This window comes from Podarcis melisellensis (genome assembly GCF_964234715.1).
Source record: "Podarcis melisellensis genome assembly, chromosome: 10".
NCBI lineage: Eukaryota > Metazoa > Chordata > Lepidosauria > Squamata > Lacertidae > Podarcis > Podarcis melisellensis.
In genome coordinates, this window is record NC_138542.1 from 35,880,102 (window position 1) to 35,907,634 (window position 27,533).

At 43.0% G+C, this 27,533-nt stretch overlaps 2 long non-coding RNA genes across 3 annotated transcripts in view; one reads left to right on the plus strand and one right to left on the minus strand.

Annotated features, from left to right (window-relative positions):
- The window catches only part of LOC309379527, a 37,578-nt gene extending 20,891 nt beyond the window's left edge, over positions 1-16,687 (plus strand). The window contains exon 3 of the long non-coding RNA XR_014172534.1: positions 16,554-16,687. This is a non-coding gene — a long non-coding RNA (uncharacterized lncRNA). The remainder of the gene's footprint in view (positions 1-16,553) is intronic.
- The window catches only part of LOC309379525, a 29,548-nt gene that overhangs the window by 762 nt on the left and 1,253 nt on the right, over positions 1-27,533 (minus strand). For both annotated transcript variants that reach the window (XR_014172530.1, XR_014172531.1), the window contains exon 2: positions 25,577-25,644. This is a non-coding gene — a long non-coding RNA (uncharacterized lncRNA). The remainder of the gene's footprint in view (positions 1-25,576; positions 25,645-27,533) is intronic.

Genomic DNA, 27,533 nt, shown 5'->3' on the forward strand with positions numbered 1-27,533 from the left:
TTTAAGTACATATTGGATCCTTAAACTCAGTCATAGCAAGCCTCACTCAACCAAGAAAACTAACAAAACCAACTGTTTGCATTCTCCATTTGTAACCAAGGAAAGTAAAGACACATATACTAGCATTGCTATCACTAATTCTTGCTCCCAAATTGAGGGTTCATTTCACACTTAACATGAAATAACTTTGCCATCTAACATAAGTTTGCAGCACAATCGTGCACATGCCTACCTCAACCCATTAAGCCCAAGGTTTCCCAAACTAAGCTTCCTAGAGCAAAAATATATGCCTGGAGGCTGAGTTTGGTCAAAATTCAGTACACACTTCCAGAGTTAATGCTAAAGACATTGCTTCTGGTAAATAAGCCACCATAGCTGCTAGAGGGTCATGAAAATTTGTGTACCAGGCTTTTTAGACTCATCTACCCATGTACTAGGGACATGGGTGGCACATTGTAGGTTAAACCACTGAGCCTAGGGCTTGCTGATCGGAAGGCCAGCGTTTTGAATCCCTGCAACGGGGTGAGCTCCTGTTGCTCCTGCCAACCTAGCAGGTCGAAAGCACGTCAAAGTGCAAGTAGATAAATGGGTACCACTCCGGCAGGAAGGTAAATGGCATTTCTGTGTGCTGCTCTGGTTTGCCAGCTTACTCATGCTGGCCACATGACCCAGAAGCTGTACGCTGGCTCCCTCGGCCAATAAAGCGAGATGAGCACCGCAACCCCAGAGTCGGTCACGACTGGACCTTACCTTTACCTTACCCATGTACTATCTGAAACCAAAGGCGTCCATTGGTTGCCAGATGTGAAATATGTTGGCATTCTTTTCAGCTCTCTTGCCCTGCTGCTAGAGGTATGTAAGCAGAGACTATATGGCCATCTGTCAAAGATGCTGTTGTTGCTTCCCACACTGCAGATTCTGCATTCAGCAAGAGGTGAAGAAGAGTGCCAACATCCCTTCAAACTCAGATTCCTCAGATGTAAATCCTTCCCCCAAATTTCAATAGAATCAAAGTTCATGTAATTTACTTAAAGTAGGGATTTTAAATGAGTGGCAGTTAGGAAAGTGTTGCATTTTGTCATTTGTTATCTGAGGTTTTCTCGGCCTCTGCTCCCATTCCATAGTTCAGTGGGGATTTGAAGCCGAACTTCCACTTGTTTAAACCATGGGTCAGCAAACTAAGGCCTGCGGGCTGGATCAGGCCCAACTGCCCTCTGGATCCGGCCCAGAGACGGTCCTGGAATTGCCGATGGATTGGCATTATCGTTCGGGCTGTGCCATTTTTTTTTTCAGGCGCCATTCCCCCCCCCCCACAAGGCAGCACCCCCTCTGTCCTCCTGGCCTCTCTCCGCCCTGCGGAGGAAGGGAGCTGGGCTTTGATGGGTGCCAGCCAATCTGAAGCCTCTCCACCCGTGGGCTGAGGCGCAGCCCAGACTCGCCACCCGCCCGCCGGCCTCTCCATGCAAGGCCGCGTTGTGGGTGCATCACGGGGCTTCGTCTGGAGATTGGTGCGCCTGCTGGCCCCGTGCCTAGTGCCCAGGAAAGCTGGCCTGGAAAGGAGAGGCGGCGGCAGCTCCTAACCACAGGCAGAGCAGAGGAGGAGGTAGGAAAGCAGGGGGAAGGGAGGGGCTGGGGGAGGGGGGAGACAGAGAACCCCCCCATGCTGCGTGTGTGCGTGTGCGCGCGCACCACAAGGTCTGAGGGGCAGTGAACGGGCTGTATCCTAAAAACATTTGCTGACCCTGGTTTAAACTCGGCACTGTCTCCACAGTACCATATATCATAGCTGTCAACGTTTCCCTTTTTAAAAGGGAAATTCCCTTATTCTGAACTGGATTCCTCGCAATAAAAGGGGAAAGTTGACAGCTATATTTTGGAAGAAGTACAGGTATACATATATGCAGGGCTTTTTTTTCAGCCAGACCTCAGTTCTAGCAACTCTCAGGTGGCCACCATTGCCATTCTAAGAGAATGAGGGATACGTTCATGGTGAATTCCAGCACCTCTTTTTCTGGAAAAATAGCACTGCATAAATGTGATCTTGATTTGAAATGCTCATATTGAAGTGTCTGGTGAAATTTGGACTCTGTACACATACAGGTCTGCTGCAGCATCCAAACCTGAATTAAAGGTAGAAATCTCAGAAGAGAATGTGCAGCTTTATATCTGAACTATGGATATCACTAGAACTATGGTGTTCTCTAGGAGAAGGCACCCATAATATGTTGCAGTGTTGGCATTATCTAAAAAAAAGGTTGTTCATTTGAAATCAAGGATTTCTGGTAACTCTGGACTCAGCTATAGAGCTGCAAATAAAATGTTTTAAGTGTGTTTTAAGTGTAGTATACAGTGTGACACTAGATGGTGAGCCTTATGGAAAATTCAATGTATTTTTAAAGACGCCTTTTTATATTAAAAAAAAGCATTTTCAGAATGGTTTTTATATGTGTGTAGAGCTAGGGACCTGGATTTGTAGCTTGCAACTCCCTCTGGCTCTCTTGCAGAGCACAGATAACTATGGCAAAATGCAAGAGTTTCCTAGCTGACAGTTAGGAAGAATACCAGATGCATATTCACAGGGTAAACTTCTGTGGACAAACTCTACTATCTGGCAAAGGAATAAATGTCAAGGTAGCTTGGCAAACTCCTTCAGTCTCATTCCAAAGATACTATCTCTACCTTCTTTTGTACTTAGTTAAGGGCCTAATGATCTTTATGGGGGAAATTGCATTAGATCCAAACTAGAGGTAATCCCGACTTCTACTTACCTGGGAGTAAGCCCCATTGAATTCATTAGGAATTACGGCAAGCCTTGTGTTACTGTAATTACTGAGAATTAAAGTCTTGCTGACCACCTTCAGCCCCCATCACTTTCACTGTGTGTACTCTAAATATGACCTATCCTAATATTTATACGCTACAGGTAAATACAATGCAGTAGGACTTCTACGCAGACTGTGTAGAAAAGATCCTGGGGTGCTTCCACACAGGTATTTATTTTAGGATCGGTGCTCCTCTTCATGCGTGCAAGCTTTTTTGCAGTGTACATATGACATCATTGTTATCAAAATGCCAGTCTGTTATTTTCCTCCCATTTAGAACTCGCACACGTTACCCCTAAAAACACAACTAGGTTGTTCTTTTTCTCAGTTCATATTGAAGCTGGGTTTTTTTTGGGGGGGGGGCAGGAAACACATAAAAATGCAGTATTTCATAAGAAACTACATGATATATAAGGCATAGATATGAACTGGGTCTAACGTCCTGTATTCACCACTTCCCAAAGCAGCAGATGCAGAAGAACGAGTGGAGGTGTATACAGCCTTAATCTGGACTGACCATTTCCAGAAGAACTCTAAAAGCTTTTTTAAAACTGTTGCCAATGCTGATTGAGATATTGGTGGGCATATTTTGGGATATGAATATGAGCATTATTCTCTGCAAGCAGGTTGCCTAGAAAACAAAGTACCGTATATGAGATCATAGGCTGTTCCAGAATCATAGAGTTTCAAGGAATTTTAGGATTACCGGTATTTAGCCTCTCCCAGCTTCTCCATCAACAAACGAGTAAAAATCACATGCTTGTGAATAGCCACAGCTTCATCTGCTTGTTTTAGATACTACAATTCTTCGCAACATGAAGGATTATAGTGAATATTCCCATCTTAAAACCTCTCAACAACAAATCCTAAATTAGCAGTGGGAGACATTCCAAGGCTTTGCGTCAGAAGAGAATCACAGTATTCAGAACTTTATTGTTTTGGACATCTCTCAAGATCAAGCTGTGTGTGCGCGCGCGCATGAGAGAGAGGGAGTGTGTGTGTGTTCATGTTTTGAAAGAGGCCAAAAATAATCTTTTTAATGGAATATTATTTATTTCACTGCCCTGCAGGCAAAATATATTGCCTGATATATTAGATACCAAAGCAGATATGCACTAGAACTGAAAAGGTCGTATCGAATTCCAACTATTTAGATCAAGAATGTGCTAACTTTCAAATTTGCATAACCAAAGGGATGTCTGCCAGATAAATATATGGTAATCTACACACATATATTAATAATTGTTTTTAGACATAGTACCAAAAGAACGTCTGCAATTACATTGTTGTGTTAATAAGGGTACACCATTAATGATTCAGACAGCATGATAAACATTGAATTAATAATTCCTTTGGAACATCCAGACCAGAAATGCTAGTAGCTATTCAATGCATTCTAGTGAGTAAGTGATACTTGGCAAACTCCGTGTTGAAGGCTTGATCTGAGTCAAGAAACTGCTTTCTGGAAACAAGCAAGGCCCCAGGATTCAAAGTCTTAACCAGGAGGAAGTAGATGAACTGTAAAACTCCCAGTGAGTTTGGATGTTTGGTACAGTGACCTGTCATATTAGAAATGTTCAGGCATTTCCTGAATGCTAACAGTTAAGGAGATTGGTGGGGTAATCTAGGGAAGGAGTTCCAAAACACAGGTACCACCATTGCCCTTTGTGGAATCAGATACCTGGTGGCCACCAATTCCTAGGGAGTTCAGGCACCTAAAGTTACATACTCAACTGGGTGCCAGATGCTGCAAAGCCTGCCTATGGAAGAAGGATGACTCTGGAATAAAGGGATACTCATAAGTAAGCTACTCCTCACTTGCAGACTCAAGAAACATTGATAGTACACAGCTGTGCTATCAGACTGTAACTCTGGCCCTGATCCACTCTTAGCTGCTCTGCCTGTGAGTCACCTGGTTGAAGATGTCAGCAAGGTGTTGGCTCTATGGTGATGTTGAATGGAATGTCCCTATTTTAATCTTAGGAATGTTGGAGCGTATGGGTCATCAGAACTCTGATCTCATCTTCAGGTAAGTCCTATCCAAGCAGACACGGATGATGGATGGATTAATCATTGATCTCTGTTCTGGTACAAGGCCTATAGTAAGGAAGGAACTCTTGAGAGTCCCATGAACTGCAAGAAGATCAAACGTATCCATTCTTAAGGAAATCAGCCCTGAGTGCTCACTGGAAGGACAGATCGTGAAGTTGAGGCTCCAATACTTTGGCCACCTCATGAGAAGACTCCCTGGAAAAGACCCTGATGTTGGGAAAGATGGAGGGCACAAGGAGAAGGGGACGACAGAGGACGAGATGGTTGGATAGTGTTCTTGAAGCTACCAGCATGAGTTTGACCAAACTGCGGGAGGCAGTGGAAGACAGAAGTGCCTGGCGTGCTCTGGTCCATGGGGTCACGAAGAGTCGGACACGACTAAACGACTAAACAACAACAGTGTAATGCTCTAGAACCCATGCTACTTTTCTAGAAAAAAATAGGTGCTGGAACTCACCACAAACACATCTCTTATTCTCTTATAATGGCAATGGCATCCACTGAGAAGTGCTGGAACTGAATTCCAGTGAGTTCCCGCTGGAAAAAAGGCCCTGCCTAGAACCAAGCGTTCCAGAAAACAAAAAGTCTGCTCTCAGTAGTCAGCCCCACTGATAAAAATACAATAAAAAAATAATAATAATACAATAAAAAATACTCAGCCCCACTGATAATAGCTGTCAAATTCTGGCAGTCATCTTGGAGAACAGGCGAAGTCCCGGCAGACTGGAGGAGGGCAAATGTTGTCCCTATTTTCAAAAAGGGGAAAAGAGAGGACCCAAATAATTACCACCCAGTCAGTCTGACATCAATACCAGGGAAGATTCTGGAGCAGATCATTAAGCAAACAGTCTGTGAGCACCTAGAAAGGAATGCTGTGATCACCAATAGTCAGCATGGATTTCTGAAAAATAAGTCATGTCAGACTAACCTGATCTCGTTTTTTGACAGAATTACAAGCGTGGTAGATGAAGGGAACGCAGTGGATATAGCCTACCTTGATTTCAGCAAGGCATTTGACAAGGTGCCCCATGATATTCTTGTAAAAAAGCTGGTAAAATGCGGACTTGACTATGCTACCACTCAGTGGATTTGTAACTGGCTGACTGACCGAACCCAAAGGGTGCTCATCAATGGTTCCTCTTCATCCTGGAGAAGAGTGACTAGTGGGGTGCCACAGGGTTCTATCTTGGGCCCGGACTTATTCAACATCTTTATCAATGACTTGGATAATGGACTCAAAGGCATCCTGATCAAATTTGCAGATGACACCAAACTGGGAGGGGTGGCTAACACCCCAGAGGACAGGATCACACTTCAAAACGACCTTGACAGATTAGAGAACTGGGCCAAAACAAACAAGATGAATTTTAACAGGGAGAAATATAAAGTATTGCACTTGGGCAAAAAAAAATGAGAGGCACAAATACAAGATGGGTGACACCTGGCTTGAGAGCAGTACATGTGAAAAGGATCTAGGAGTCTTGGTTGACCACAAACTTGACATGAGCCAACAGTGTGACGCGGCAGCTAAAAAAGCCAATGCAATTCTGGGCTGCATCAATAGGAGTATAGCACCTAGATCAAGGGAAGTAATAGTGCCACTGTATTCTGCTCTGGTCAGACCTCACCTGGAGTACTGTGTCCAGTTCTGGGCACCACAGTTCAAGAAGGACACTGACAAACTGGAACGTGTCGAGGAGGGCAACCAAAATGGTCAAAGGCCTGGAAACAATGCCTTATGAGGAATGGCTAAGGGAGCTGGGCATGTTTAGCCTGGAGAAGAGGAGGTTAAGGGGTGATATGATAGCCATGTTCAAATATATAAAAGGATGTCACATAGAGGAGGGAGAAAGGTTGTTTTCTGCTGCTCCAGAGAAGCAGACACGGAGCAATGGTTCCAAACTACAAGAAAGAAGATTCCACCTAAACATTAGGAAGAGCTGTTCGACAGTGGAATTTGCTGCCAAGGAGTGTGGTGGAGTCTCCTTCTTTGGAGGTCTTTAAGCAGAGGCTTGACAACCATATGTCAGGAGTGCTCTGGTGGTGTTTCCTGCTTGGCAGGGGGTTGGACTCGATGGCCCTTGTGGTCTCTTCCAACTCTATGATTCTATGATTCTATGAATAAAAATCTGCTACACACTACACAAATGAATCAACTTGAGCTTTAGATATTTAGTCAAGTGCAAGGACAAAAGCTTGTAGCCCTAAAAACACATATTCTGCATATCTCCCAGCAACCCACAGGGGGAAAATTGAGGCAACTTCCCAAGACGATTCCTGCTGCCTGCTTTGACTTCCCCCTGCCCACTTGTGACCAGAAGTTTTCAAGTGTCTCCCTTTGACTTTATAGGCTTCCTGGGGGCTTTTGCTACTGGTGTGTTTAGAGCTCACTCCATCACTTCCTTTCAAGAGCTGCCGAAAATGGCACTTTGGAGGAAACAGATGGGCTGAGTGTGGCAGTTAGAAGGCTTATTATCACCCTGAAATCGTTTCTATAGCAACTAGAGAGATGCTGGATCATTGGTCTACCCTCCTACAGTAGGTGATGGCTCATCAGACTGGCAGGTATGTGGAAAAAGCTCTGGGCACATCCTTCCACTCCTCCCCAAAACCTATTTTTAGATGGCCACGGAGATAAAGTAAATGCACATTCATACATGGCCATACTCAGGGGTGTTGTTTTTTTGAGCAGGAACTCGGGAACAGAGTTCCCTTACCTTTTAAAAATTAAATAATAATAATTATTTTTGTCTGGGGGGACTGGAACAGTTATAAACCAAATAACGGAACCAAAAATTCACCTATAGCTGTAATCGATAAAGTTGTGGCTATTTCTAATCCAGTTCATTGTCTGCTTGAGTATATTAATCACATCTTACATTTAGCCTCTCTCTCTCTCTCTCTCTCTCTCTCTGTGTGTGTGTGTGTGTGTCACTGTGACTGGACCTGCAATAAAATAACCAACATTCATTCATTTATGCCCCCATCCCAAGAATCTTGTGAACTATAGTTTGTTTAGGATGCTGGGAATTGAAGCTGTGTGTAAACTTCAGTTCCCAGGGTTCTTTGGCAGGGGGAGGAGCCATGTGTTTTAAATGCCCTTTACATGTATGGTGTGGATGTGACTTCAGACATCCTGACAACCACAAATCGTGCCTCCAAAATGTGGAGGTGCCTCAATTCCAACTCATCCTGCTAAGCCAGTCTCACCAAGCCAGTCTGATGTGGTTGGGAAGGGAAATTTATTAGGAGCTCACTGTTGACTCCAATGGACATGTTTATACCTCTGCCATTTCAGGGAACTCAGTGTGGTGTACATGGTTTACCCCTCCTCATTTAATCCCCACAACAACCTTGCGAGGTTAGGCTGCGAGGCAGTGACTGGCCCAAGGTCACCCAGCAAGCTTCAAAGCCGAGTGAGGATTCGAACCTTAGCCCAGCACTCTAACACTGGCTCTCAATGGATCTTTGAGTGCTATTTCTTTCCTGCCATGACACCACCTCCAACCATTTTCCTTCCCATGCAAACATTGTGCTCCTAGCAATTCTGGAGAACAGCCTTTGCCAAAGGTGTCATGGACTTTGAAGACGCTCAAACTCAGGACAAAAGGGAGAAACATGCTAAGAGGAAGGCACGCTTGGCAAACTCTCACCATGATCAACTCCTGTCTGAAAACATATGCCTCCACTGTGGAAGGACGTATGGACCCAGAATTGGCCTCCACAGTCACTTACGGACTCAGTGTTAAAACCATGTTCATGGGAGACAATTTTACTCAGCTATGAGTGATCGCCAAAGAAGAAGTGGTCATAACTTGAAGGTGAGATCTACATGACTTTTTTTTTTTGCAAGTAATGCCCTTGCTCATCTTGTAGCAAGTAGTCTTGGTATTCTAGATCTTTCAAGTTTGACTGTGGTTATTTTTTTACTTTGAGCAACTATGTAGATCTCATCATTCCCAATATATTCCTCTGCCCTTCCTGCTGTTCTGCTTGCCCTTTGCTCCAATATCACATCCTTTAATTTTGCTTCCTCTTAGGAAAAGAAAAAAAAAAGCCCAGTTCTGTTACATTTAATATGAATTTCTTTGCTTGCTCTGTACCCTAAAAAAACAATGTTTAATTTTGTAAAAAATTCCTGACTCCTTCAGGGTGTAACACAAGCAAAACACATTCGTAAGCAAAGAAACAACAGCAGTGAACAACAGCGCCGTGTTGTGATGAACCATTGTTTATTTACTATAACATTTAATTGCTCAACTTTAATCATAAATGCAACATCATGTTATTCATCAGGAAGACCTTTTGCCTGCTTAGCTGAGTCATATAACCAAGCCACATATTTATAAGTCTATGAAGAGGTGACCATTCAGTTGTCTACAGACAGTAGCTTGAGCTCCAGGAACAAGAGGGCAAAAACTTGTGCCTCACTTTCATGGGTGATGCTTAAACTGATTTTAAAGTACAGTAATCTAAATTTGCCTTCAGTGTGATTGCTCACCTGTATTGTCTCATAGGCATACACTGTCACAGTGCTTCAAATAACACCAGGGAGACTCCCGTGTGACATTGCACACTGATAGAGCACTTGCGTTGCATGGAGGTTTCTGGTTCAGTCCCTAGCATTTCCTGGAAATGCGGGGAAAGACCCAGACTGAAACCCGAAGAACTGCTGTCAGTCACTGTTGACAATATTTGACTCATTTGACCCATGATCTGACTTAGAATTGACAGCAAGATGTCTTATACCATCTTCATAGCTTTGCCCTTCCCCAGAGCAGGAAGGAGAACACAGCCAATATCCTTCTAAATGTTTCCCTCATCCATGGAGAGAATGACATGAAGGGGAGCTGGGCATACACCTGGGCGAGAGCATTTGCAGTCATTGCGTATCCATTTCCGTATGCATTCATTATATTTCTATGCGGCTTTTCATTCACACAAATCACAAAGAAGCTCACAAACAATAAGTAACAATAACATAGTAGAGCATCACAATCACAACATAAATAATATAGAATAGTGTTTTCCAATCTTGGCTCTCCAGCTGTTTTGTACTACAACTTCCATCATTCCTAACTAGCAGGATCAGTGGTTAGGGATGATGGGAATTGTAGTCCAAAAACAATTGGAGACCCAAGGTTGGGAAACCCAGATATAGAATAAATAACAAATAGCCAGTAGAACAATGGCAAAACTAACTGGCTGCAATGAAGAAGAAGAAGAAGAGTTTGGATTTGATATCCCGCCTTTCACTCCCTTTAAGGAGTCTGAAAGCGGCTAACATTCTCCTTTCCCTTCCTCCCCCACAACAAACACTCTGTGAGGTGAGTGGGGCTGAGAGACTTCAAAGAAGTGTGACTAGCCCAAGGTCACCCAGCAGCTGCATGTGGAGGAGCGGAGACGCGAACCCGGTTCCCCAGATTACAAATCTACCGCCCTTAACCACTACACCACACTGGCTCTACACTACACCACAATGGTGATGAGAAAGGTATGTTATCCGTTGCTCCCAGCCCCAGTGTGACAGAAAACACCCCACAATCATTACATAATAATGTATAAAATTGTGAGCAAGCTCAGAGTAGATGGATGGATGGACTGAGAGGGAGACAGGTGACCCACATTCATCCACTACTTCTCCCCTTAAAACTAAACCTCATTTCCCCTTTTTCCAAATGCATATCTTAGCACAGCCACCAGCTGGGCTAACCAAAGCTTTTAGCTCCCTTGTAAATAATAAACAGCTGATGGATGTATCATTTCCTCTTCCACTAAGGTTGCAAATCTTTTTCTGCAGGCTCTTAATGCCTACAAAATCCTCGCTGTTAAGAGGCTGCTCTGCCCACGCAGCTGTGTCTGTGTCAGAGGAATAACATGTTCCCTGCTGTATCGTGCATAGTTTTTCTTCTCTAGCAAGAGGCAAAATGAAAGCTACTCAAAAGCAACTTCTTGATCAGCATGAGAAATATACATTATAGACAGCAGGGTGATCAAAGGGGTATGTGCTGATTCATTGGCTATATTCATCTAGAAAGGTGTGTGTGTCACATGTACAATTCTGACAGCTTCTAGGGCTGTGAGCAACTATTACAAAGCCTTAAAAGGGTTCTAGAATTGTTCCATACTGTAGGCCGTGCACTGAAAAAATGATTTATTAAAGAACAAAGTCATTATGGATGAAAAATCAGCAAGGATGATTTTTTTCACCATTCAAGATGCTGGGGAACAGGAAGTGTGGCTGACTTACACTTCCTGCTCTCTATGATTCTTTATCATATCTGAACTGGAGATTGTACAGCCAGCTTCCCTTGAACTAAGATGCACCAGTGATTCCTACATCAGAAGCATGCACACATATCTCACAGCTGAGGAGATGCATGTGCTTCATTTTGGACATTGTACAGAAGCAGAGAGAAGAGGAATAAGCATTAATCACTTATACTTTCTGCCCCTTCCCCAGATGTCAAAGGAAGGGTACCCTCAGAGAATGGTGGACAAACTGAGAGCTTAAGGTAAAGGTAAAGGTACCCCTGCCCGTTCGGGCCAGTCTTGACAGACTCTGGGGTTGTGCGCCCATCTCACTTAAGAGGCCAGGGGCCAGCGCTGTCCGGAGACACTTCCGGGTCACATGGCCAGTGTGACATCGCTGCTCTGGCGAGCCAGAGCTGCACACGGAAACGCCGTTTACCTTCCCGCTGGTAAGCGGTCCCTATTTATCTACTTGCACCCGGAGGTGCTTTCGAACTGCTAGGTTGGCAGGCGCTGGGACCGAGCAGCAGGAGCGCACCCCGCAGCAGGGATTCGAACCGCCGACCTTTCGATCAGCAAGTCCTAGGCGCTGAGGCTTTAACCCACAGCGCCACCTGAGAGCTTAGAAGCCTGCAAAAGATAAATAACATTTCTTGAAAATGGCCTGTCTGGCCAGTCATCTTCCTTTTCTGCTGCAAAATTTTGAACTACATCCCAGATTATCAGTAGCAGATCTCCATCTTTCTATATGATGATTTCTCCATGTGCCACGTGGATGTAACCAAAACATATTTAGATTGAGAGGGAGTTGGGTGTTCAGATTTTTCAGAGGTTCTCAAACTGTATTCCTAAGAAGTTTATTGGGGGTCTTCAATGATAACATTTAGGGTAGACAAATGTCTCTGAAAGGCAAGCACTGCTTCATTATAAAACATCTCCAGAGATGCTCAGGCCCAGGGGAATGTTAGATTATAGATTGACACACTCTTATTTTGCACAGAGGAAGGGCAAACCCCAGAGCCTTGAGTGGCATTCGGTGTAAAAGAAGCCCCAAATCTATTGGCACTTGAGGTGGTCCAGCAAACAAGCATAAAGTTTAGGAAGAGGTAATGAAGGTAATTTCTTACATAATGGCTGTAAAGGTAAAGGGACCCCTGACCATTAGGTCGTCGTGACCGACTCTGGGGTTGCGGCACTCATCTCGCTTTATTGACCGAGGGAGCCGGCGTACAGTTTCCAGTCATGTGGCCAGCATGACTAAGCCACTTCTGGCAAACCAGAGCAGTGCATGGAAATGCCGTTTGCCTTCCCGCCGGAGCAGTACCTATTTACCTACTTGCACTGTTGTGCTTTCGAACTGCTAGGTGGGCAGGAGCAGGGACCGAGCAATGGGAGCTCACCCCGTCATGGGGATTCAAACCACCGACCTTCTGACCGGCAAGTCCTAGGCTCTGTGGTTTAACCCACAGCGCCACCCATGTCCCATAATGGGTGTACTGGTGCCTTTAAATCCCAAACTGTGACTTCTATCAATTACTGATGAGTTGAATAGATTTAATATATAAACCACTTACAATTTTTCTATTAGTAGCTGCTTGTTTGACCATATCAAAGGGCTGGAAGCAGTCTTGGGTTTTTCTTTAAATAGTTGGTTCAGTGGTTATTCTCAGTTCTGTAAAACTGATTTATAAATTAAGGGAATCTTGGGGGGTGGGCAGCTACATCTATGGATTTTGCTTCCATTTGGTAGCAATTTATTGCTTATATGGTAAGGCCAATCACAGGGATATCAAGTCCTGATGAAATATGGCTTTATTTGGTATTCATAACATTTGTTTTGTATTCTTCCTATATCAGGTCGGTTTTTGTTGTAACATCTAATTCATTGTGCAGTCCTTTGAGAATGTATTTTATGAGGTAATGGCTGTGAAGCTTGGGTTTGTTTGTTTTTTAACTGTTTCCCTTCATCTTCTTTTTATTTTTTAAATTTCATATTTCTTATCAGATTGTGATTCATAATACATTTTATATATAAAAAACCTCCCTAACCCACCCTGGAATTATCATCTTTGCAACGTTGAAGTCACTCAATAGGCAAACAGTCATTTTGTGATGGTTCCCAGAGGACAGGAAGTTTGAGAAGAAAACCACTAGTTACAGGGAAGGAGGCAATGCTTTTAAGTTAAAAGGCAACAGCACACCCACTTCTCATCCTCTTTGCAAGAGTTCTATAGGATGGGGAAAAGGAGATACCATTGAGGCATGAGAAGCAGAAGGGCTGTTAAAGCTATAGGGATGGTGGGGCTACCAGATTTCAACGCAAGTTTCTTCCATGACTCCTCCAATGGAGTCCAATAACACTGTGACTATAAAAGGTAAAGTATGCTGGTAAGCCCATGGAGTCCTGCAGTATTCCTGCGGCCTATCAGATTGTTTGAAGAGGGTAGATAACCACTGGACTAAGCTGCTGTGCGTGCACATCCTGCTGCAATAGTTAATTACCATGCCCTCGCTTTGGCATGCAGATTGGGAACAACCCCTTTCTTAGACAAATAAATATATGTGAGTTGTAAAGATTAATAGGGGGAGAGGAACGGGCGGACAGGGAAAGAGATCTTGGTTATAATCAATACCAAGTAGCAAAGTAATGCCTTTTCTCAAATACCTTATACGGCTATAGCCAGCCTTAGTCACTTCTTGCCAATTTATGTTCCCTTTGTGTTGGTGCCATGGCAACTCCTCTCCGTTTATTGTTGGCATGCTTGACAGAGGAGTTCTCGGAGGATGAATTCCTTGACCTTCCCAGATGCTGCTTATTTGGAGTTCAGAAGATTGTTTCTTTTTATAGGCAGCAAGTTAAATTGGGATTTTCTTACATATGCAAATAAATCAGCTTGCCTCCGATCCACCAACCTGCTCCCCCAGTATCTGCCGCTGCTTTATCTAGGATTTTTGCCGTCGTCTGAAATGAATATATTTTTTTAAAGGAGTATGTCTAAAAGCAGAAGTAATGTTGGATTTATGGTTATGATCTGACTAACAAACATTGTATGCAAACCGCTCAGGTAATTAGGAGTCTGGATAAACAGGAGTGCTATGCTATATAAGGAGGGACAGCTTGGGGGTGGGGAGTGCAAAGGCAATTGCAGGAATAATGAAGTATGGCTAGACGAGATATATATTAGATGCCTAAGTCCAGATTATTGCAAATATCTGGAACATGCAGGTGCAGAGGTAAATACTGGCATATTGCCAACAAGCTGCTTTACCTGAAGGAATGCAGTGGACCTGAGTTTTATAGCAGGCCCTGGCTTAAGAGGAGACTGTTTGGGATCATCAGAGTCCCAAGATCAGGAGCTAAGTTCTCATGCACAGTATCCTGGCTCCATCTTCATATATGATTTACTCTCTCTCAGTCAGTCACTTGATGCCCTGGACTCCTGGTTTCAGACACATAAGGTTCAAGTCAGGGGTGTGGAATCTTTTTCATAGAATAATAGAATTGGAAGGGACCATGAGAGTAATCTAGTTCAACTCCCTGCAATACAGGAATCTTTTGCACAGTGTGGGGCTCAAACACACAACCCCCAGATTAAGAGTCTCATGCTCTACCAACTGAGCTATCCCAGTTTTAGATTTTAAAAAAACTTAGGGTATGTATATACCATATGTATATACCATACAGTTAAAATATATTTAAAGCAGCCCCACAAGGAATCCAGGGACCTGCCATTTCCTCCTCACAGAGATACCTTTTAACAAACCACGATTCCCAGGATTTGGGGTGGGGTGGAGAACCTGCTTTACAGGTGTGCTGTGTATGCACCTTGGGGACCACATTCTCACCTGGACAGCCTTCTGGGGGCTGCACACCAGAGGTGAAACAGCGAGCAAAATCCATGAATGTAAATTTAAACTTTGTACAGTAGGCTAGTTTCTATACCTACTCACACCAACCAGACAACCAAGGGGCCAAGAACAGACTGCAGCCAAGAAAAAGCACTGATGAGAGGTATGAAGCAGGGTCAGTGAGGGGTTAGGCTGAGGAGATGTGGTCTGGGGAAAGAGTCCCAAGGCTCGTAAAGAGAGAGCTGGAGAGCTGCATTTGGTCCCCAGGCCTGAAGTTCCCAATCCCTAGTTTATGTAATGTGGAAAGCTGCCTTACATGAATCACAATATTGCTCCGTCTAGCTTAGCACTGGCTACACTGACTGGTAGCAGCCCTCTCATATTTCAGATGGAGGGGTGCATTCACAACCCTATCTAGAGATGCTGGGGACTGAGCCTAGGGCTCTCTGCAAGCAAAGGAGATGTTCTACCATTGGGCTACAGCCCTTTGGTTCTCCTACTGAACTACAGCTAGAAGGAAAGGCACTTTTTCCCAGGAACACTCTTTATTGCTACAGTTCTGGGGGAAACCCAGCAGGGCTTAGCAACTAAGCCAGTCATGAAAACCGTGAAAAGCATGGGAGTAAAAGAGGCAGGAGTGGAGATCTGGACAATTTAGTTTTGACAGCACTAATTCTGGACTGGGCATTCTGTATCAAGGTAGTGGGAGTCAGACAATGCTTTGGGTAAACCCTGCAAGGCCTTGAGTCAGGGCAACGTGCTCATCTGGGGAGAAAGATGACCTGTCTGGCGTCTCTGGCAAAGCCTGGAGAACACTGGAGTTGACAAATATCTTCACGGCTTTCTTCAGATACCTTCGGCAAAATTCCAAGCGTTGAACTGACCACTGGAAAACAGGAATCCCTGGTGGGAGAGTGTTTACATTGAAATGAAGTGCTCTCCTGTCTATAAAATCGCCCCATTGCTTTTAATCAGCTATACCCACTTAACTTTATTACAAATATTGTCACTGAATCTTCAAACGTTACTTCAAAGGGCCACAAATAAAACAGAAGACATTTTCTAGTGGGTTAGTTTGCTTCTTTACTCAGCATTCAATGGCCCCCTGGTGCCAGCTTTGTGAATTGCAGCTCAAGAGCCGAATCCAGAGCTCAAAGACTGGAATAGACTTTTGGATCAAACAGCAGGTATTTGTGAAAACAAACTACTCAAGGCTTATTATTACAGTTACCTCACGGTCAAAGCTACAATTTCCTTGCTCAATCCATGACATCATAATCCAAACCAGTTTTTTACTTTGCTTTCTGGACCTTTTTCATTCATAATTGCCACATATTCTTCTCCGCTCAGTCCTATGCATGAGTAGAATAGGGCTTGCTCCCAAGTATGTGTGGTATTTCAGCATTAGTCTTAAATTGTTGTTTAAAGACAAAATACTCCTGTCCTGATTCACCCCCTTCCTTTCCGCCCAAAGGAATTTATTTAAGGTATTTATAGGCCACTCTTCATTTTATCAATTCCAGTGTGGTTTGCAAATAGTTAAAAAGACTGACTTCCCAGCTTCTTTTCCACACTCAGTATCCCCCTGCCTTGGATCTTGCACTTATCCTCTTGCTGAATCCTGCGTGATTTGACTCTGCACCACCTTCCTGCTCTCCAAGCACACCCTGCTTCTTCTTCATTCCAAATCCCGGACGTATGACATCCTTCAGTGGTTACAACTCCTTCCTTCACCTCCTGCTCCAATGAATGAGATAAGGTGGGTCGGTGTAGTCCTTCTCAGCGGTGGTTCATCTGGGATAGTGATTCTCAACTCCCCCAGACCCACTTGAACATTGCTGTACTGGAATGCTGTACTTCAAAAAAAACCCACACCACCAGTATATTTGAAAGTAACCTTAAACCCACTGAGGCTTATTCCTCCTGCGCAAGATTGTAAGATCGGGAATTCTAAATGGAGGTATCCATGGTGACAATTGAAGCAGGGTGCTCTTTTATTCTGAATTTCTTATTTCAGAACACTTTGTCTCTGGCAGGATCCAGTGGGGTGGGAGCACAGCAATAGCTTTCCAGCAGGAGAGTCACTACTGCTTACTAGGATGGGGAGAGTCGAGGTGGTGCTGTGGGCGCATCTGTGCTGCCTGTAAAGCCCTGACCTCACCGCCACTTCCCTCTCCCAGTAAGTAGCAGTGGCTCCCCTGGACAAGTCACTCCTGGTCTCTGCCTCTGCAGATCATTGCCTCTGTCTCCACCCACCTCTGGCTTGTACCCTGAACAGATGAGCCCTGAAAAAATTCAGCCCTTGACAGACAACACAGCTGACCACTCCTGTTCTGGAAGATACACATGCTGGAGTTTGGCTAGTGCTCTGGATGCTCTCTGCCTTCCGAAAGGTCAATAGAGATGACAACAGCTTCATTGCTGCCTTTTAATTTTCTGCAAGCATTACTTAACCAAGACTGTGTACTTCGTTGAGATTCATGAGTAATGTGCATTAGCAAGCTGGAAATGGTTTATAAAGCATTTAATTGCATGTGATGCAGCCAAGTATTTTGTCCTTCTTTCAGGGTCCTTGCTGATGTGTTCCCAAGAGACCACAACTTCCCATCACCACTTTAGGAACAGCTCATCCTTTAATGGTTTCTTTTTCATGCTGACTAAAGATGGTGGCAGGAAGCCACTGTTGCTAAATATGTTTATCTCTCCATCTGACAGCCCTGACAGTGCAATGCTGTTTGCATGGCAAGGAGTTGTGGTAACCGCAAAAAAGGCCACTGCGTGCTAAATGGCATTCCCAGCCTTTACTTTGATACAGATTAAGGAGAAATTGTTTGAAGAGCTATAATAAGCTAAAATGACAAATTAATATTAACCTTTAGAATATGAAAAGCCTCACTTGACTTTGAGTAACAATGACATGTACATCATATACATCCATAGTTTGTCACAGTTTATTCTAGGGAGGGTTAAATGGCATATTTGAAAGGCAAACCATTTCATGGGAGGGGGGAATGCCCCAAGTTCCCTGAAGCTCCCTCTACCTTTTTGCTTATGTGTACATATTTACATATCCTCTTGGTACTTCAGCACCACTTTTCTTCTTTCATATACCATCTTGATGCTAGCAATGCAACCCCAATTGGGGACCAAGTCTGCAAATGTAATGTGTGCACAGGAAAAAATTCTGTTGCAATTTTTGATTAAATATGCATGAAACTGGGCCATAAAGTTTTAAAATAAGTTTTGCAAATGATGGATTGTATGATTTTAAAGTTCAGAATATACAAGCACTGAATATATAGCACTGACCCTGTCTTCAATATTTCCCTAGTGTGCAGAGGAAGAGCAGAAGCATGTGGGTGCGTGAGGCTTAAGTTGTAAGTGAGCACAATATGCAAGACTTAATAGTGACTTTACTGCTCGCCTTCACATAGGTTGAAAGTTAATGCAGAGGCCTTAAGTTAGTGCTTTTTGATGCACGAGAGATTGACAAGACTTAACTATTATCTTAAACTGAAGGGTTTTTCTTATCCTAGAACTCTGATTTATGTCTAGCATTCAGTTAATATAGACATTCTCAAAATAATAATCATAGTATCAACACCACCAATACAACACACACACACACACAAACACAAATTGTTGCTGTCGCTGCCAGTTTCACAAATGGCTTGATTTAAAGGCAAAATAAAACAAAACCACCCAGGTTTCTATAGACATTTATTTCTGCATAATTCAAGTATGCCTCTCGCATGTACTGTTCTTGTAGCACCAAATGTAATGTTTATCTTGGCATTTTAATTGGTTTTTAATTAATGGGATTCATTATTAGACCAGTCTCTAGTACACTCTGCTTCACGTATGATATGGTGGCAATAAATCAGGGTTGCTCAGCCTATTAAGAATTTACAGCTGCTTTCCTTTGCAGAATAGGCTCTTTTTGGTGTGTACCTATCTCCCAAGCAACCAAGTAAGCTGTGCTGTTACAGTCCACGCGTAACAAGCAGTTCAATCTGACTAGAAACCAAATCCCTCTTCAATCGGATAGTCAAAAATAAATAAATAAAGCAGCCTTGAATTTAAACACTTGCCTGGCAGCTATAGATGACCAGGACCTCAATGCAGGTGAGTGTGCCAGCTCTTAGGCTGGTGTAGTGAAGATGCCCAGAATGGATCTGCTTGCCTCCAAGTGATGGCAGTAGAGGTAGCTCAGGATACTATGGATTTACACCTGCCTGTTTGGGTAGATGCCCCAGCAGAGCTTCCTGGCTAACAGCAGAGGCTGGCAAGGCAGGGGGACACCTCTGCTCCATCCAAACCCCCTGCAGCATGGTGGACTGGAGGGTTGGATTGTTCTGTAAATAAATAAATAAATCTTCAAGAAGAAAAGGAATTTCTTCTTCATAGATGAAATCTTCGCATAACCAACTTCCTTGCATTAACCCCACTTCATACATTCTCTTAATGGTAAGCTTGTTGCTAATCTCAGTTGCCCTCATGCCAGTCAGATAATGTCTTAATGTAGGGTTGCCATATTTCAGAAAGTGAAAGTCTGGACACAAAAGTTGTTGAGCTGCTTTTTTTTTTTTTGCAAGATCTCAAAGAAGATTTTTAAAGAAAATTCGCCAAAATCTACACTTCCAACATGGGTTGCCATACATCCAGATTTTCCTGGACATTTAAAGCGATTTTCCATCCAGACACTGTTTCCAAGGCTGAATCCTGGCAATGTCTAGGAAATTCCAGACAAATGGCAACCCTACTTGATGTATCCTGTACAGATGAGCAGCAAATAACATCTAAACCTGAAAAGTCTTTTTTGCCCATCCTTCTTTCTTTGGGTACTCACTTTGTGTGTGCTTTGACTCTGCCTTGTTGTATCTGTAGAATACAGGCTTGTTTAATTATCTCCTACTTTTCAAAGGTAGTGGCAGCAGTAAAAACAGGATTCATGAATTTGAAAAATAAATGAATCACATTTCAAATGCTAGATAACAGCTCACAACTGTTGCTCTCTCATCATTAAAACAAACCCATGTCTTTTACATTGTGTGTACAAGGCCTGTTTAAAGAACCTCATTAGATGTCAATTTTGCCTGCCAAAATAAAACCATCTGGTCTAAACCATATGGTTTGTCTTAAAAAATTCAGTCTCTGGAGTGTTACTCACACAGGCCTATGTATCACCAATTCTTCACAGACCTTGTAGTTTTGTAGCTTTCCCACAGCAATTTGGGCTTAATTGTTGGCCTGTTTCTAATCTTGTTTTTCTTTAGAAGAGTGACATTTTAATATACTTCCTAATGTTCAGTGTTTCCACAACTGCTTAGGGTGTTACTACTGGCTATATTTTGCTTCCTCTGTGCGCTGGGACAGCTGCCGGAAGAGCACATATTGATATGTTAGATTTATGAGTCATGAAAATGGTATGGTTCTTTGGGCATAAAGAATAGCCCATAAATACATTCACCCTATTGCAGTTGCATGGCTTGTTTATCAAGTTTTCTGCATTCTCAAAGTGTTCAATGCGCTCAAGTCTGACAAAACTCACAGAAAGCACCTGTATGTTTTTCTTATTTGTTTGTTTCATAAAAGTTATGAAGCACTTGATGGATGAGTGCATGGGACCTCAAAGCAGTTTATAAATAAAATAAAGCAAGAGAATTATTAATAAAACAACTATTTAAAAACAATTTTTAAAATCAATTATCAGTATCAATTGCAGTTGGTAAAACTTACAGGTAGGTAGCTGTGTTGGTCTGCCGTAGTTGAAACAAAATAAAATAAACAAAATTATTTCCAGCAGTACCTTAGAGACCAACTAAGTTAGTTATTGGTATGAGCTTTCGTGTGCATGCACACTTGTTCAGATACACTGAAACAGAAGTCATCAGACCCTTATATATAGTGAGAGGGTGGGGAGCGGTATTACTCAGAAGGGTGGTGGGAATGGTAAAAGGCACTTCTAGCCACTGAGGCTAGCTGAGCCTCCAGTGACATAACTGGGTCCAGAAGCACCCTCAGACTGCAAGCCTGTTCCTTCAGCAGCAGCACAACCTCCATCCAGAGAAGGAAGTTGACCAATTTCTCAGATACTACTCACTCACGGTACCTCTGTCTTGCTAGGATTCAAGCTCAGCTTCTTTTCCCTCATCCATCTCACCACTGCTTCCAAGCACTGGCCCAGGGACAACATGGCCTCTCTTGATTCAGATGTTATGAAGAAATAGAGCTGTGTACCGATAATGCCTTGCCACCAAACTCCTAATGACCACTCCCAGTGGCTTCATATAGATATTACAGAATTATAGAATCACAGAGTTGGAAGGGACCATCTAGTCCAACTCCCTGTAACGTAGGAATCTTAACTAAAATATCCATAACAGATGGCCACCCAACTTCTGCTTAAAAACTACCAATGAAGGAGGGAGAGTCCACAACCTCCCAAGGGAGTCTGTTTCACTGTCGAACAGCTCTTACTGTCAGAAAGTTCTTCAGTGTAGCACTGAAGACAAGAAAGTGCCCTGCAGCATCCCATAATGTAGCCCCCAAAGGGCTGAGAAGCACTCTTATAGTGCTGCTCTCTGGATTTGGTCCCAAAGCTAGGATTGGAACCACTGGTTCAGGATGATACCATGGCCAAAAGCTGATGAGAGATCAAGAAGCAGGAGCAAGTTTGCACTCCCCTGTCCCACCCTCTGTAAAAGTAATCCATCAGGGCAACCAAGGCAGGCTCAGCCCCGTGGCCAGGCCTGAACCCAGGCTGAAATGGATCTACATAACCTGTCATCCAAGAATTTCTGGTTGTTAAAATTACAGTGCATGTTTTTCTTATACATCTAGTATGCTAAATTATGGTTACGGTTTTCTTTGCTTATAACCCATTTTCTGCCATGCATGCAGTTATAAAAACGTTTCACAGTATCTCGAGGTAATTTTTATAAAACGGTTTGCTCACTGTGTGTTGGTTCATGACACATGATAAAGTTGCTTAACTAGGCACAAAGGCAACTAGCAGATTTGAGCAACAAAGCTCTGATAAGTATGAGCAATAGGGAGAGAGGTGTGTTGTCAAACACACCCCATCTCAAAAGGAGCAACTCATTTAGCCCTTTTCTTGTCATGGGTCACGGCAGCTGGAAATGAGCAGCATGTCAACAAAGAGGCATCTTGGCACTGCTGAACTGGTTTCTGAAAAAGCAGGCAAGAGGATGACACACCCAAAGATGGACTACTGTTGCCATGATCCATGCAAATCTTCTGAAAAACTAATTTGTGCTGGTATAACATCCCCATGTGAAAAAAGGTGCAACAGCCTCATATGAATTTCTCATGTGATTTTCGGGCGTGGTTCCTACAGTATATTTATTTTAACACAAGGGTGGGGAATCATTATCAGTCTGAGGGCCTCATTTCCTCATAGGGAAAATTCCAGGGGCCAGTGATGGGCAGGGCCAGAGGTTGGAGGGATGGACTCTTACGTTTGCACAATGGGCTACATTCCAGCCATGAAAAGGGCAGAGGTTTCCACACACACTTTTGCATATATGTGTCTCTCCACCCTCCAATGAAGCACTTATAGGAAGAATTATTATAGGCCATTTCAGCCAGGCAAACACAAGGAGGGTGTAGTGCAGGATAGCCTAGGGCTTAAAAAGAAGCTGAGAAGGCCCAAAGGCCTTAAAAAGAAGCTGAGAAGGTCATACCTGGTTTTCCTCACCTGTCTTAATTATTAAAAAGAGCCACTGAAGCACCACACAAACCTCTGCTATACATTAATAAAGCTCCATTATATTTTGGGACCTAAGAATTCATCAAGCTATTCCGGTAGTCTTCTATTTTATAAAATGGACATTTAAATATTGTATTGCTACCACAAGGAACATGGGTGGTGCTATGGTCAAACCCACTGAGCCTCTTGGGCTTGCCAATCAGAAAGTCGGCAGTTCGAATCCCCACGACGGGGTGAGCTCCTGTTGCTCGGTCCCAGCTCCTGCCAACCTAGCAGTTCGAAAGCACGCCAAAAAAATGCAAGTAGATAAATAGGTACTGCTCCGGTAGGAAGGTAAACGGCATTTCTGTGCGTTGCTCTAGTTTCGGTGTTCCGTTGAGCCAGAAGCGGCTTAGTCATGCTGGCCACATGACCCGGAAAGCTGTCTGCAGACAAACGCCAGCTCCCTCGGCCTGTAAAGCAAGATGAGCACTGCAACCCGATTCGTCTGCGACTGGACATGACTGTTAGGTTTCTTTACCTTTACCTTTATTGCTACCACACTATTTTTTTACTGCCTCACCAAAGCCTAGCATGATGATAAAAGGGCCAGTTCTGTATGAGCAGGCAAGGCTCTCTAATGCCAGATTTTTTAGCCAGAACATTATAGCTGTTCAGTATATAAAGAAAGTCAAATCACAGACCTTGTAATTGGTCAATTAAAAAACTGAACAGATAATACTGTTTAGTCTCAAGCCTTTTTACACAAACCCAGTTCACCTCAATGACAGTTTGAACCTGTGCAATATTTTTGACAATAAGGCTGCTATTAGCTGTTTCACATTCAAGCTCTCCTCTGAGAGCATTTAAATGTGTGAGAAAAGCAGTTATCCTTTCCTAGGGTGATCAGATGCTTCCGTTTCTAAGGAAAACAACTGAGCCTCTTGGGCCTCTGCTTGATCTTCCCCTTCTGTCATATGCCATGTAATCCAAGGCAGAAAAAGTCAAAATTACAAGGAGAAAGATTTCAACTAAAGGCTTGTAGATGAGTGCTGCCGGACAGCTGGGTTTTGGACTGACAAGCTCCAATAAGAATTGGGGGCCCTCTAGACAACCTGTTTATGGTGTATTCATCCTGATATGCTTACCTAAAGCTTACATGGATATCCGGTCTTTATTGAACTTATGTTCTGATTGCTTTGTTGAGTGTTTGTACAATGAGAATTGTTCTGCATTCATCCCGATTGGCTTGTGGGATGTTCATACATCTTTCCCTTAATCGTTCCTTCATTCTGCACTTTTCAATGCATTTCCCTGTCACTTTCTAAACTGCAAAATGTCAGACCCTTTTCCAAAGTGGATTTTTGTGTGTGCATTCCTCCTGCAAAATAGTAAAAGTTGGAGGTGCCCTCCAATCACTGTGGTGGTAATTATGGGAATGCTACATTTTTGGAACCTGCTTGCAGTGCTGACCTTTCTATTCCCAATAGCAATGCAAAGTCTCTGTGTTAGTTAACGGGCAGGGAATGGCAAGACCTGAGTTGCCTCACTTGATGTTCTGCCAGATCCTTCCTGTGGCATCACTCCCCTTCCTGTATCAGGGGTTGGGTGGGGGGAGGTTTCTAACTGGTCTTTTGTCGCAACTCTGCAAAAGAGCTGGTAGCTGCCTTGCAGGAAGAAAAGGGGCAAACTGGTCATTACAGGACTTAGTCCTGTCCTTTCCTGGAGGACCTGTTTTCTTTTGGGCTCTTGAACCACCATGTAAGCCCAATCCTATGCATTTTCAAACCAACAGTAAAACTGGAGAAGGAAAATATCACACCAGACTTGCTCTACTGTATATAGAAATACGATACTATTAATTCTGGCAACCAATCTGTTCTAAAGCTTAAGTTACAGAGCCCAATCCTATGTGTATCTAATCACAGTGCTGGTTTAGTCCTGCTCAGCAGTGGCATGTGAGGGTATGTGTAGAGTGGCAGTGGTGCCTTTATGGTGGTAATAAAGCAGTCGCCAGCATGAGGCAGATTGGCAGTGAGGCTGGGGGAGGGGCAGGTTGGGTGTAGCAGCCCCTCAAATGAACATGTATCTATGGAGCTGCTGCCACAAACCCAAATCTCTCTGAAATGTGCAACCACCTCACCTTGCCCCATCCAGCGAGTGGCAGCAGTACCCCAATCAGAAAGGCCCTGCTGCTGCTCCACCCCACTCGTGTCCTGCCGCTGGTCTCGCTGACTTGTGTGTTACCTCATGGAATGCCCAGCTGCCATCAGTCTTGTGTTCCTCACTACATTCTACATCTATCAGCTTTGATCCTCCTATGCACAGTGTAGCACTGCTTCCATGTGTCATTCTTTCTATAAAAGCACATAGGTGTACACTTCTGTGTGGTGTCCCCAACTTCAGCATCAAACCCGAACCTTACAAGAATAGAGGACTATGACTGAAAATCCAAAGCAAAGTGTGTCTGAACAAAGTCTAAATTGCAAGTTAACATGTTGGGAGACTGTAAAATGGGAGACTAATGGATGGCCCAAAAGCTGTGCTTCTGATCATGGGAGGAACCTTTCTTTGAATGTAAGAGACTTTGATCCAGCAGACCAACAGACAGAAGAGGTGCTTTGTTTTGTTTTGTTAATTTTTCCTCCCCCTGCAGCCATGGGTGTAGCCAGGATTTATTTGGGGGGGCAGGTTTTATGGGGGGGGGGAAGAACCAAGTTATCTGTGACACAATTTGTCAGATAGTTAAGCATTTTTATTTCTTTACTTGATGGGGGGCAGCTGCTACCCTGCACCTTGCCTGCAGCCTCCCAATGCCACCTTGTCCACTGTTTTAAAAGATTTGGAGTACTGCAGTGTGGAGAAGGAATTTGTAAAAATTGTCTCCTACCTCTGTTTGTGGGAGTCTCTGCTGGACAAAGGTTTTGGATTCAAGTCATGGTGCATAAGCTGAGGTCACTGCACAAAATCAAGGTAAAATAGTTTAAGAATTAAATAAAAATGTATTCAAAAATGAGAAAACAAGAACCAAAAAGAACAAAATAATCAAGTCAACAGTAACATTTCTGAAAAATCAACAACTAATATACTCTACACAATTCTGTTTTGTTTTTGTTTGAAGGATACAATGCACTTATTTTCCTCTATGTAACAAGATGACATCAGTTTAGTGCTGAAAATGAGAAAACAGAGCCAATTTTGTCTTAGAAGGGTTCAAGTCATGACACTGAAGATGCATATCTCCAAATATAATGCGCCTAATAATGCATTCATTGACTCAACATATACTGAGAAAGCCAAGCATACTCAAGTTATAATGTCCATGTTGGCAAGAAAGAGTGAACTCACACTTTCCACAGCTCACTGAAATACCAAGTAGTTCATGAATGTCATTTATAAAATATGCAAGAAAGAACAAGATGACGCATGTTCACAGCAATGATTACAGCATTCATGCTGAACAATTTTAATGCAGTCGAGAGAGAATGCCATCTGTGAGTTATGGATGTCATGACCAATGTCGTCCATTTGTCCAATGTAAATTTAATTACAAAGCAACAAGTACTCTACCTTCTAAGGAACAAAAGCTTTGCTATAGTAGGTGTACTGAAATCTGAGGTGTTTGTTATTATCCATCAATATCAAAGAAAAGAAAAATGCGAAAACTTGAGGGCAAGATAAGGGTTTGAATGTTCAAATCTCCTTCTACTTCAAAGCTCGCTGGCAAATAAGGTACAGTCATAGTGGTATTATACCTATCCTGTGTTATGCTTATCAGTGATAAGAAAATATTTAGAATAACCGCTAGGTGGCATACCAATTCTGGCCATTTGCAAAACCAATTAGTCAACATGGATCATATGGGAAGAAGGAAAATTATAAAACAGGAGGCTTCCAGTTCTAATAAATAAAATTTCTAGTAACTTTTTATACTTCTATTCTTATCACTAGTGGAGTAACAACATTGTAAGAGAGAAGACAAACCTTGGATGAACTGAAAAATATTTCTTAATTTGAAGCAAGTCCCACAAAATTTGGAGAAATACATGCCCTACCTAGAAACCATTCCTTTCAACCCAGCGTTATTTGTTTACTCTAATAACATTTGTATTTAACGGCTTTAATCCTCAGAGATGTCCATTGTGATATATACCACAAAACTTTTTTATTTGAAAGTGAATTGGACTCGATATGGGAAGCAGGACTGACTACAACTGATAGATTCAGTCTGTGGCAAGGGCTATGCACCAGAAACAAAATACGTATTGGATCCACTAGATTGGCCTGGAACTGCTTCCATTTTCCATAAGTCAATATGATGGCACTGTGGGCAAATAGGAAGTTTTTATAGCTTCCAATTATGCCTGACTGCTTATAGTGAATTCAGTGCAATTCCCTCAACTTCATATATTGCAAAGAACAAAAAAAAAGGTGTTGCTGGACCACGGAACAAGTAGAAAACAATCTAACAGAATTATTAAATAAAGCATGTATGAATAATATCTATGATTGGAGCTGAAAAACATTATCAATCAACACTAGTGGGCTGGTCCACACTTAACTTTTGCCCCACTTTTTCCAGGCACAGGTCCATGCTTTAAACCTCTGTGTTCCAGCATTCTTTTTTCAGGTTTTCCATGAAAAAAAGTACAGATGGTGCAATCCTGTATATGTGAACTCAGAAGCAAATCCCATGGGGTTCAATGGTATTTACTCTCAAGCAGATATAGGACTGAAAACTGAATCAGATTCCTACATCCATGCAAATGCAAAGCTGCAGTTATGTGGCATGACATTAATATGCAAGAACTAAACAGCATAGCTGCACTTTGGTCCAGTCACTGGTT